Below are 14,189 nucleotides of genomic sequence, written 5' to 3'. Positions count from 1 at the left end.
AAAATTAAGTATATACGTAGATAAATCTCATGAATAAAGGTAAATTAACATGAAATGTTTCCTTAACGTCTATGTAAATGGAAAACAGTGATCGTAATATATTTGAAAAAATAGTTCATATACAGCGCATTAAAACTTTGCTTCAAAGCTATGCTACCGATCTATGAATTCATGGAAAACAGCGAAAAAAGTCATTTATCACGTTTGCTTGCTTACAGTATATTCTCTTGTCGTTTTAATCTTTTTGCTTTTGAGTTGTAGTATTTCTGAATTTGAAGCTTTAAAACACAAAATCACTCTGATTTATCAACTTGTGCCTAAATGTAGAGTACAGTCAACCAAATGAAAGATTTTATCATAAGTAAATGTACTACAGACAAAATAAAATTAAAAATTCATCATTATTTTTCATGCTCTGTTCATGAAACTAGTCCTGACTTATCCCATTCGGAACATTTTCAGAAAAAATATTCGTTTCTTGTTCATGTTTTTGCATACTCAGGTACTAATTTTGTTGGAAATATGGGATTTTCTTATTCCATTTTATATTTCACTGTTAAAGCCTGGCTTGGGAAAATTGTTTTCCTTGGAAATGGCATACTTGCCCTATATATCTGCGACTGTTCTAATAAATTACTTTACTAACAAGTGTGAATAAAATCCCTAGTTATACAGGAATTATCTTGAATGTGTCCTTAATCTGAAATGCAAAATGTAACCCAAAGTTCTCCACGAATACATCTTTTTCTCGGTCCTTACATGCTTTTCTGTATTTATCACTCAAGTTCATTGTGTACCTCTCTTTTATCTAATTTGTGAAGTATTCCTCTTTGAATACTAACATTTGAATTTGTTTAACTGATTTTAAAGTACATGTATATTTTGGTCAATGCGTGGGGAAATGAGGAACTGTGGCACTGAGTGTTCTAAGTATTCCATACTGCATTTTTCTTAAGATTACAGTTCAGTTAAAAGCGAAATGTGTTTCGTACTTTGTGAAAATTTTATTTACTTATTATGTGTCATGCTCATGATAAATAAAATGTTATACATGTGCGCAGGACTGCGTAGTTCCAATGTTTAATTAAAATAATGCTTTTCACAAAAGTGTGGTCTTTCTTATGACATATTAAAAATGCGTTAAAATGTTTAAAGTTGGTGACTATAGTAGATCATTATATGGAATTTCTGTCATTATTACCTATTTTGTATAATTATTTGTGTGTAATTTTATTTATTATCTATGAGAAGTTAAATGACAAATAAAGCTGTAAGAGTTAAGCAATGTCAGTTTGAAATGTCTATCTTAAAATGACTGTGTTAGATCATTATTTGGAACTCTACTCAATATTTCGTGTAATGTATCATAACTATGTAGGAGTCATTTGTCAGGTATGGTAAATTAAATTTCGTTCTCGAAAGAGTTCAGTGCTAAATAAATTATTGACAATGTGAAATATGGGTATTTTTCAGTTAAGTTACAATGAATACGTTAAAAATATTCCAAATTAACAAATTTTTATATTCCAAATTGGGAAAAAGGCGATAAAGTTTCATTTCCATGGCTGAATATTAATTCCCTGTGTATTATAGACTTTAAGTTCTCCTTCACAAAATGTGACTATAATTCAAATTTAAAATAATACTTTACAATGTGGATATTCTTCTCTGTAGTTAAAATATAATTCAATCTTCTCTACCTTGTTAAGAGAGTTAGGCTGTGATAAGTTCAAATAGAGTAGTGTTTATAAAGCTCTGCGGTAAATGGTGGAATCATATTAAGAATCCGAGTGAAGTTTTCACATGAAGGAAAAATCATGGTTCAGTGTATGTTTGGTGATTTAATTAAGATGTGTGCAAGAAATACAAGATATTTTTGTAAAATATTTCAAAGAGTTAGCAAATTTTGTGTTAGTAGTATAAATGAATCCTACTGCATAAAAGGGAGTGTTCAGAATATATATGTATAAATGTCTGTAGAGTAAAATAAGAGGAAATGAAGTACTATTGGTACGTATCTAAACTTAACTGGGTAAAAATGCTTCATGCATTGGTTTGAATGGTCGTCATAGCATGAAAGTTTATTGCTCCTTATAAGATTTCTTTATAGTCAGTAGGTCTTACAATAAAGAAACATGTGTAAGTCTGTATTTATTATTGGAAAACGGAATCAGAAATACAGCATGAATATGTTTTATAAGTTAAATATAAGGGTAAATGTGTAAATGGAAAGTGTAAAAATTACATTTGTCAGACATAGTTTGGAGAATCCTTTGAATAAAAGTAAATTTTAAAGGAAACAAAAAATTAAAGGAAAGGCAAAAAAAAAAGAAATTTACTCTAGGAAGTAAAATGCATAAGGGAAAAAACAATAAACTGCATTTGTGTAAACAGAAAACTCAAAAAATTAAAATTATGAAAATAATATTACTATTGTAAAAAAATTAAGTTAAAAATGTAAGAACACCTTTTTTTGAAATAAAAAGCGGAAAGGAAAAATTAAATTTGTAAAAATAAATATTCCTTTTGTAAAACCAAAAAAAAAAGTTTAAACAAAAAATTAAAATAAAGAAAGTAAAAATACGAAAAGAAATAAATTTTGGGAAAAAAAAAATACTTTTGCAAAATAAAAAAGTGAAAAGGAAAAATTCAATTCGTAAATAAAAATATTCCTTTTGTGAAACCAAAAAGAAAGTTAAACAAAAAATTAAAATAAAGTAAAGTAAAAATACGAAAAGGAAAAATTTTTGGAAAAAAAAACTTTTGCAAAATAAAAAGTGAAAAGGAAAATTTCAATTCGTAAAAATAAATATTCCTTTTGCAAAACCAAAAAGAAAATTAAATATAACAAAAATAAAGCAAAAATACGATAAGGAATAAATTTGAAAAAAAAAGAAAAACAAATTCACTTTTGTAGAAATAAACGTCAATTTGCGAAAATTAAAAATAAAATTTATGTTTGGGAAAGGAAAAACATATTAAATCAAAAATTAATGCTTTTCCGAGGATACAAATGTTCTCGCAGCCAGCTACGCTGATGATACAGCGATAACCACCAAGTCTCTAAACCCAGAGTATGCCTTGTCAAGGATTCGGGCCAAAATCCCTGCTATTGAGGGGTGGTGCAGTCGCTGGAAAACGTCCATTCAGCCAGAAAAGGTCCAAGATTCTACTCATTCGAAATCGCAGACAGGGGAAACTTGTCAGAACTGAGGTTAAACTTTTTGGCAAAATCATCCCTACAGTTGATAAAAGCTAATTACCTGGGAGTTACCCTTAACAATAACTACAATTGAAGGATCATATGCTTAGAGCAAGCGGAAAAGCACACGGGATCATTTTCAGGCTTTTCCCTCTCCTAAAGAATGAAAACCTCACCCTCAGACTGAAAAAGAGGATTTATGAAACTGTAATCCGACCCATTCTCACGTATGCTTCCCCAGCCTGGGCAAACTACAAAGCAAACGAAATTAGCAAACTCCAAGTGCTTCAAAATAAGGTGCTAAGAATCATCACAAAAGCTCCTTACTATGTTCGGAATAAGACCCTCCACTCCGACTTGAAAATAGATTCTATTTAGCACTACCTCAGCAGAATAAACAACAACATTTTTAATAATATTATCAGTGTGAATCCCGTTAATTTCACGGACATTCTTATCTACGAAATCCTTTCTGAAGACAAAAACCTCCGCCCATTCACCGCCCATCTCTTGAGTTCAGAATTAAGTTCCAGTTTTCTGGTTTTCAAGCAGCATCAATCGGGATCAGTTTCTGGGAGGGTGACCTCCCACGTGACTGGCTCCGACGAATGAACAGTTAGTATTTGGGCCATCCTACACAGGTCATCTGAAGTTTCTTTCTCTGGCCCCTGCTTGGCGGATTCCATCCAAGATGTAGCAGTACAGGAGCAAAGTGCTTCTTTTTCTATTTCTCTCTCTCCAACACACTTCTACCTCCACGAGAGAAAATTTCTTTCAGGTTTCTACTCTGTCAGGCCCCACATGGGATCTGTCATGACGTGATGACCACGCATGCGCAGTTTTATCCGAACGGCCTGCAACGCCTCTCTCTCATGAGACTTACTAGAGAAGAGTAGTTAGTAGGTAGTAGCAAAGTAACGAAGGAAAAGTGTTGTATGACAGCTTAGATGCAAAATACGCAGTTATACTTGTGTGTTAATCGTTTGTACTTATTATTTTTATGTGTTAATAAAGTGTTGTGCCGTTAAAATGGCTGTTTTATGTAAGTCTACACAATACGATATGTCTACGGTAGGAATTAAATGCATATCCAGAATCTACACGCCCAACAAAAAGGATATTACAGTGGTGTCAGAACAGGAGGATATGTCATTCTGCAAAGTTCACGGATAAATGCGTAAGTGAGTCTTCAGAAAGGTAAGAAATTTGTTCCATTTATTTTGTGGTAAAGTGGAATTCAAGGTTACAAAAATGGCTGAAGAGCTAACGAAATCTAAGAAAGAACGGAAAGTTATTCGTTCAGCCATTACTAAAGTAACAAATGCTATTGAATCATTAATTGCAGCCGGTAGCCCTGAAAACCTTGAAGAGTCACTGGAAATTTTAAAAGTAAAAGCTATTTCTTTGAGAGCGTTAGACGAAAAAATTAAAACTTTGACTGATGTTAATGACATTGAAACTGAAGTCGAAAGTGCCTTGGAATACGAAGAAAGGATTGCGAAATGGAGCTTTAGAGGCACAAAATTATTGAAAGAAAAACGAAATAGCAATAATTCGCTAGTTTCTAGGTGGTGTATTTAATTATGGCAAAGCACACTAGGGCTATCTGCCTAAGAGGAGGGTTTCCTTCGTGGAGCACTTTCTAAGGGAAACTGGCTCGTATACACGTTACACATGGGGAAAACCACGAAAACACCCATGCAGCCAGCCCGTTCGCGGGATTCGAACCTCGGACCGAACTACTAGTGTTCAGCGACTTTACCGCTCGGCCGCTGGTGGGCCTTTCGCTAGTTTCTAATGGTTCTTCTAATGATAGTAACAATTTATCTATTTCTGGTGTCTATAAAAGTTCTGATTATAATGTTAAATTGCCAAAGATTATGATTGATAAATTTTATGGGAATGCTGAAATGTGGCAGACATTTTACAATTCTTTTGACGCGACAATAAATCAAAACGAAAAACTATCTAAAGTAAATACGTTTAATTACTTTCTTAGCCTGTTAGGCGGTGCAGCTTTAAAAACAATAGAAGGCTTTTCTTTATCTCCAGAAAACTACGATGAAGCTTTTAGAATTCTCAAAGAGAGGTATGGTCGAAAAGATCTCCTTATTAATTCTTAAATGCATAAACTTTTAAATTTACGGCCTGTCCGAAGTTCTAATGACATTAATTCTTTGAGGGAATTATATGATACATGCAACGTACAAGTAAGGTCACTAAATTCGATAGGGGTCAAGACCGAATCGTATGGAAAGTTACTATACCCTTTGTTAATGAAATGCATACCTCAGGATATAACGCTTGATTTTGCTCGTCAAAACGCAGATGAGGAAACTTTTTATGTCGACAACCTCATGAAATTTCTAAAACGGGAAATTGAAAGTCGCGAAAGAACTTCATTAAATTTATTTTATTCTAAGAGTCACGCTAATTCTCTTGGAAGGCATTCACAACCAAATGAAATGCGAAACAACTTCCACACTCGGAATTCATTCAACGCCAACAAATTTGGCGCCAGCTATTCCCCTAATGTAAGCAAAATTGCAGTTAAGACACAATAACACGCCGAATAAATACTAATTCAGAAGTCAAACAACAAAAATCAGCGTTACCTATCTTGTTCATGCTATCTTGTTATTTCCTATCTTGTTCATTTGCGGTTTTGCAGCTGAGGATGATGGTTCGGTAAAGCCATCGAGGCTAGTCCTGTGAAAATTTTGTAGGTATAACGCTGATTTTTGTTGTTTGACTTCTGAATTAGTATTAAAATTGCAGTTGTTCGAACTTTCCCTTGCTTGTTTTGCGAAAGCGAAAATCATGCTTCGGAAAAATGCGTTATGTCTCCGGAAGAAAGGGAAAAGAGTTTAAGGGCTTCTAATCGATGCTTTCTTTGTTTCGAAAGGAACTGTAGAATAAAAAATTGCCCTTCTCAATTAAAATGTTCAAAATGTAATTCTAAGTATCATAATATATTGTTGCATGAAGATAAGGAAAGGGTTGCTAAAGAAGAAATTAAGAATAATTCTAACGCCGTAACTGCAAAGATTTCTTCTAAATATTTTACTGCGAATCAAGAGGTTAAAGAATTAATAGATGACTTGCCAATCGTTAAACTTATAGGTGATGGTAAATTAATTAATGCAATAGCAGATACAGGCACGCAATTGACCGTTGTCAAGACCGACATTGTACCAGAAAAATACCGTACGCCACATGGAAGTGTTATCCTCACGTCAGCTTTCGGGCAAGCTTTAAAAGCTCCTCTCATTAACCTCCCTTTAGTAATATATTCTGAAAATGATAAATTTGTGTCACCTATTTTTATAACATGTGCAATGGTGGATGTTTACCGTTTACTAACTATACTTTTTCAAAACCGTTTACTAGCTTTTAAACAAATGAATGGAGCTTATACAGGCTGGGCTGTCAAATACTTCGGAAGCTCTGTTCTTAAAATTAAAAAATATACTTTATGTTTCTTAATGAAATGCGTCAGACATTGAAACAGGTTTTCATTCGATGACACCATCGATATGTAAAATTGTATTCACAGTTTTAGATTATAAATATTATAACCAATGTGTTACTAGTTTTCTCATATACTCCTGTACTTCATGTATTTGAAAATTCCCAACGTAACTGGCATTTCTTCGTTGAATCTAGCGGTTTGTTTTAATCAAACTGCTTTGCCCCTTTCAGGCAAAGCGGTAGTTTTTTTAAATAAAAGATATGTTTCTTCTACCTACTGCTTTAATTTGTGCATGAATTGTTTGTTCAGTTTCCTTTACACCGCAAAGGCTTTCAGGAATGTAATTCAGAAATCTGATTTAGAATGTGTGTGGCGATGTAAGATGAGTAATTGATTCAGATGCTTGATTATTTTCTGATTAGACCTTATTTACGTCTGCAACAAGTGCCAATAATTAAGTAATAAAAGATATGGAGATATTTCGTCAGAACTCATTGGTATACGAGTAAATAAAATGCTTGTACTAATGAATAAAATACTCCTTATAGTTACCATTTGGACTTTTCATATGCAAATATTTTGCTGAAATCTAATAATAATTTAGACTTGCTCTCTGAATGTAATTGTTTGTTGATACCTTTATAAACTTTGTCATACACAAATGTTTCCACAAAATAATTACAATACAACATTAAAAGAGCATAGTAAATAAAGGTAACACACAAAACGTTAAAAAAATGCCCCTTTGGACGCCTCATTTTGTGAGAATTTTATAGATCATGCCTACTGAGAGATAAATATGCTTCCGTACATAGTCATGCATTGTTCATTGGCATCATTATATGACAGTACATATATTGTGAAAACAGCTCAATTTTTTTATCATTATATGTTGATAAATTCTGCCTTTTTTGCTTTAAAAATGACTGAGTTATATTGTCCTTACCTTATGGATAAGGTATTTATTCCTTTAAATAATCTGCATGAAATACTTGTAGAATTATCGACAATTTAAAAGTTGTATAATAGCGTCTAAGCCTAATTGTGGTGGGAATAGTTTTCTCTTTTTCTCGCTTCTTTTAATATTCGGTGAAGCTAAAAAGTCTTCCTCTCTAAGTGGAAATTTCTTCTGTCTCCATGTCGAAATCTCAGATCTGACCGCCTGGACAGGGTCAGTTACGATCAAAAAATTCTAAAAAGCTCAAGGACTTCAATCAGTAACGATATCCTCCAAAGAAATTTTTATCTACATCACAAGATTTACATCTTTAATTTGCTAAAAGAATGCTTAGCCATTTATTCGTCAACAAATGGACAGATACGTCTTCTACTAGACTTCACTTGCAGGCAATCGAAGTAAACGTTCTACTTAGACTCGAATTCTTTAAAAAAGCAATGTGTCGCACAAAATGGACTTAAACATGTGTCTAAATATGTATAGAATTATGGAGTTCGTTTAACTATTCAACACAATTTTTGTTAATTTAGAAGTCCTCAGCAATCCATCCTCAGCTGCAAAGGCGCCATATTCGCGCTTTTGCAGCTGAGGATGATGGTTCGGTAAAAACCATCGAAACTAGTCCTGTGAAAATTTGAAAATATTACCTTGATTTTTGTTGTTTGACTTCTAATGTAATATTTGTTCGGCGTGTTATTGTATCTTAATCATCACAATTTTTGTTATCCAAAACTAAAGTAGAGGTTGAACAGAGTTAAGATAAGTAGAGTTTAATTTCTGTGCTTCAGAGTTAAATAATGTTAGATCACATTTAAGGCTCAGACTGTAGTAAAAAGACATTGAAATATATGTACTTTCAAAATCATGGTAGAACTCGTCTATTTCATTATTAGATTCTTTGAACGTTAATCCAATAAATCCAACAACTTGTAAGAAAAGTGCACTAAATTCACAGTCAGTCAACACTTAAGAATACTATTCGCACACTTTCAACTTAGAGTTCGTTGCGTTCGCCCAACGTTGGGCGACACGTCTGTAGTATTTACTTTCAAAAACACGGTACAGCACCGTTTAAGCATAATTACTGCTTTATTTTACTAATATTAAATGAATGAAAAGTAAGATAATTAAAAGATAGTTAATTTGCAAGCAGTCTCACAATGATCGTGATTTCAACAGTCCACAGAATTGTTGTACGGCTACCTAACTCACAGTTTCCATAAATACACACAAAGGCACGTCTTGCACAAACATCTTGATCTTTGGAGAGAATTTGGAAATTTTCTCACTATAAAATTTTTTTTTATTTGTTAGATTATCCTTTAGTTCAACTTATTTTAAAGATTATATTAAAATTATGGCCAGCTAGAATTTAAAATAAAGCCATATCACCCTGATATGGACATGGTCCAATAAGAGGTGCATACTCAAAAACAGCTTTAATAACGAAGAATCAAAAGGAGGGCGTCCAAATTTGCGGACCAAAGCAAGTATAAATGAGACCTACGCGAAACGGAAGGGAAATAAAGACCCATTCATGATGACGTACTTTGCAATTGCGCTCGGCATTTAAGGCTGGGCATTCACTTAAGAGACGGGCTCTTTGGCGATCCGAAATGGATTAAAAAATATGCATTCTGAATGGCTAGATAAAGGAAGTCCAAATAAACGCATACAATTATTTACATATCAACACGTTTGACAAACGTAACTGTAAAAATGGGAAGAAATATGCAGCCTTTCGTTTGCATTTTTTACACGAAAATGAAAATAAATTTCAAGATTTATGGAAAAGATATAAGGTATTTCTCCCGCGTTCTTAGTATGCCTTCGTAGTGTAGTGGTCAACACGCTCGGCGCACATTCGAGAGATCCTTGGTTCGAGTCCCGGCGAGGGCATTGCTAATGTTTCATCTCTCCTGGTTTAAAAAAGTACCTAATGACCCTACAGTGACGCCCGAAATAAAAAAAAGGTAGTGAATGATAATTCTCCACCACCAGGATTTCGTCCCCTAATCCCCACTCACCCTTTAAAATGGGAAATATATAAGGTATTTCTTCCTCATTCTTAGCATGCCTTCTTGGAGTAGTCGTCAGCATTCTCGGCGTGTATTCGAGAGGTCCGTGGTTTGAGTCCCGGCGGCATATTTCACAAGTGCACATCTGAGTAGCCACTGAGAGAGTGGCTTCTAGGATGGACTAATAGGTATCCATTGATATTTCAGTCATGTAACATGACCTTTCGCGCACTTTAAAGATTTAAGCAAGATGGTTGAATATATTTTGCAACACAATTTTCTGCACAAAATAATTAAAGCATCGGCGATTTTTTCTGAAGGTTTTCGTTGCAAAGTTAGATTAAATATAAGCAATTGTTAAGAATTCATTACCTGGTTGAAAGAATTTGAAATAAATATAAATACAAGTTGGACACTCGGCGAAAACATCCATGCGAAATGTTACTTAATAAGTGGTAAATAAGATGAAGAAAGAAATACTATGTAATAAACATCTGAGCCCAAATTCTATCTTTACATAAAACTATGCATATGAGAAAGATATTTACCCCAATTTTATATAGTATGTAAAAAGAAGTCAGCACTTTTTATTACAGTTTATATGAAAAAGATGTTCTATAATAACTGCCAATGCAGAATCATTAAAGTGAACTTAACTAACTTGCATTCGTATACATTTAGTGTGTTCAATTTCCCATTTAATAAATGCTCGCTCTTAAAATGTGCTGTCTGCACAAAAAATACTCATTAAACAGAGTGAATTTATCTTATTCATAAAGACTATATTCAATTTATTTACATATAATTTTAATGCTACAATGGATATAATCAGGTTATACACAATACATATTCTGAACCTTACACCTCAAAAATGAAAAGAATGCAATAAGAAAACACTAGATTCATTGTAACACTCCCAGCTCAATAAAAAAAAAAAAGCTATATACTTGAATTGTCTTGATCCACAGGTGTTAGTAAATGCATAATATTCGAGGCTAACTGAAGCTTGAGTTATTTTCTCTATGTAAAGAGTGATAATATGCCGCGAACAGCAATCCAAATATTAATGCGTGATAAAAATCTCGAAAGTGAGCGATTAATTAAACTCATAAAACGAAAGCATTTTCGAGATTTTCTGCTATTACACCACACATTTATAACTGCGACACAAATGTAAAATGAAACATAAACAACATACGCTCACATGCAAGAAGATTTAGAGTCAAAAGAACAACAGAAGCTCATTGGTCCATTTTAGAAACCCTCCCTCAGTGGCTACGCTGATGTGCACTTGTGAAATATGCCGGGCATTGCTCATTTTTCACATCTCTGCTTCAAACGTGGTTCACTGTTTCTACAAACAAATATGAATTTTTGTATCTTTCTATTCTACTTACAATCGATATTGGTATTTTCAACAGATCTTCGAGTATAATGGACAGATTTGCTATCTGATATTCGATTTAAGGAAAAATTGATATCATCTCTTTGTTGGATTTGATAAAGTATGCCTAGGAAGATATATATATGCCGCAAGGCATAGTCACGCGTTATTCTTTGTCTTGACTATTCGACAGTATGTACAGTGTTAGCCAAAATTGTGGACACTTTTGGAAATTTTTATGTTCTTGAACTTTGTATGCTTATCGAAAACGTTACGTTTCACAAAATGCAAACTTGTATATATCATTTTAAAGATAATTTATTACTGAATTCAATACAAAACAAAAAATTCAATTATTTGCAATACAAAAAACGTTAAACGATAATAGTTATCAATATACATTAGATAATGATGATTGCAGTGAGTTATCAGTACTTAGTAGGGTATCCTTTATTTTTGATTACAGCTTCACATCGACGTTTCATTGAGCTGACAAGAGTTTTAAGCTCTTCTTTCGTTATTACATGATGCCAGGAAACAATTATAGCCTCAATTAGTTCCCTTTTCTTTGATGGGCGCCTCATTCGGACAAGAGTTTTCAAACGGTGCCACAAGTTTTCGATAGGATTGAGGTCAGGACTGTTTCCTGGCCATGACAACAATTTAATGCTCTTTGTACGAAACCACTCTTTCGATATTTTGGCAGTGTGGCAAGGAGCAGAATCCTGCTGAAAAATAAACGAAGCATTGTTCGGAAAGAGATCTCTGGTGGAAGGTAGAAGTTTTGGTTCTAGAATAGTGTCAATGTATTTTCTGGCATTCAGTGTCCCATCGATGACATGAAGGCGACTAATACCATCTGCTGGCATGCATGACCAAATCATAACACTAACTTGGTTCTTCACAGTTGCTTGAATGCAGTCAGGATGTAGCTCTTCTCCTATTCTACGTCTTACATATTTTCGCCCATCACTACCGAATAACGATATCTTAGTTTCATCACTCCATATAACTTGTGACCACTGGTGATCTGTCCAATTAATGTGTTCCTTTGCCCACTGTAGTCTTTTTGTTTTCGTTGCAGAAGATTAAGATAAGGCTTTTTTCGTGGAATTCTACCTCTCAGTCCAACATCTGTTAATCTTCTCCTGATTGTTCTTGTACTGACAGAAACACCAGCATCATTCAGATCACTTCTGATGGCCGCTGATGACATTTTTCTATCTTGGAGACATAGTCTTTTTATTCTTCTGCCATCAATAGATGGGGTGCACCTTTTTCGTCCTTTTCCTTCTTTGTTTTTTATTGAATTTGTCTCCTAATATCGTAAACAAAACTTTCGGACTCCAGATGTAGTCACTGAACCATTCACCTGTCTTGCAGTTTCAGCATAGGAAAGACCACTTTCTCGTAACACAATAATATTACATCTCTTTCTAGGTGTCCAATCTACTCTTTTATTTGATGACTAAATATTAAAATTTTTTACAAAAATTCCTACTTGTAATTGCAGTGTATAAGAAACAAATCCTCCTTCTACAGAACAAAGCGAAATAATGAATTGTTTCAAGTGTAAACATGATGTCAGCTTCTACAGGCAGTTACTAACATTTGCTTGGTTCTCAGAACAAGAAGTGTGATTGGTCAGGAAAGCTAGACATTACAAACCACTTCATAACTGTGTTTTTTATTTATATTAAAGTACATGTAACTTTTTTTGTATTGCAAATAATTGAATTTTGTGTTTTGTATTGAATTCAGTAATAAATTCTCTTTAAAATGATATATACAAGTTTGCATTTTGCGAAAGGTAACATTTTCTATAAGCATACAAAGTTCAAAAACATAAAAATTTCCAAAAGTGTCCACAATTTTGGCCACCACTGTATGTGTGTGAGGAAATATTTTCCATAGGGAAGCAAATTAAGAGTAAAATTAGAACCAGACCAACGAATAAACGTCTTGTGAAGTCCCTAGAATTTCAACCTATTCGTTCGAACTAGACATTAAAGTATTCGTTCTCCAAATTTAATGTCGAATAGTATCTGAACTTTATGATTTGTTGTAATTACAATCAACATTTACAATCACATTTTATGCGTAAAATGTCAAGTAAAATGGAAAATTAATTCTCCTTCGCTATCACTATATTCAAAAATCACAAGTTAATAATGTTATATAATCATGTAAGTATGTTTTTAAGTTATTTCTTGTCATCAGCCGTCATTAGTATTAGGCAGTGACGGCTCGCCGAATTAATCAAGTAAATGAGAGATTCATTTACATTTTATACATCTGCGATGCTCTTTATTATATATAGCACGCATTAAGCAAATTAGAAATATCGCAGTCAAATGCGTACATTCCTCTCTTAGAAGGAGAGTTCAAAAATTTCTTTCAGAAGATCGGAGAATTGTCAATGAAATATACGCAAGTAATCTGATTTACTTATTTCGAAGCTCATAAGCTAGGACTTATATTCAAAATTATATCCCGAAATAAAATATCTTGTTCCAGTGCGGTCCTTGGTGGCTAAATGCTTGCATTTGTTGCTTAAATCATCAAACAGATAAGAGTCTGTTTGTTGTAACTGTTGAATGCCTATATTCAAGAGAGTGTCCGAGTATGATTTCGGCTCGTTTGATTATTTGCTAGGGAAATATGCAGTTTCGTGTATTATTAGTGTAAGTGGAAAATTAAATATTTTGTCTTTTTTTGCTTATAGAAGCGAACCCACCAGCAGCAGACGTTTAAAACTGCTGAACACTGGTAGTTTGTCCCAGGTCGAATCGCAGAAAGAAATAGGACCGATTTTCATGAAGATACAATGTACTAACTTTGCTAACAAATCTATATAAATACTTTTCACGTTAGACGTACTTATACGTTTTAAGATTTGAATGATTAACAGAAAGCTTAAATTGTTATTGAAATATTTTGATTGACAACACCTTTCTGCGGAGCTTCAGAACAGCTATCTTAGAGTGAAATATCAACGAATGCATGCTTAAATAGAGATTACGGAAGTTTTTTTAAAATGTTTTAGTTTTACGTCAGATGTTGAATCAACGCACACGCATTAGATCAAATTTTCTAATTAAGTTCCTAAAAGGCTTCGCGCTGAACAGTACCATGAAAAAATAAAACAGCAGAAA

At 33.4% G+C, this 14,189-nt stretch overlaps 1 non-coding gene across 1 annotated transcript; it reads left to right on the top strand.

The window, feature by feature from the left end:
- Positions 1 to 9,458: 9,458 nt before the first annotated feature.
- TRNAV-CAC (transfer RNA valine (anticodon CAC)) lies at positions 9,459 to 9,531 on the top strand. Its single transcript has one exon. It is a non-coding gene; the product is annotated as a tRNA-Val (tRNA).
- The last annotated feature ends 4,658 nt before the right edge of the window (positions 9,532 to 14,189 follow it).

The sequence above is a fragment of the Stegodyphus dumicola genome, chromosome 5 (genome assembly GCF_044657685.1).
Source record: "Stegodyphus dumicola isolate Sdum_Otavi_A_Nest chromosome 5, ASM4465768v1".
Classification (NCBI taxonomy): domain Eukaryota; kingdom Metazoa; phylum Arthropoda; class Arachnida; order Araneae; family Eresidae; genus Stegodyphus; species Stegodyphus dumicola.
The sequence above is the reverse complement of the archived record's forward strand: the minus strand, read 5'-3'. Positions and strand labels throughout refer to the sequence as shown.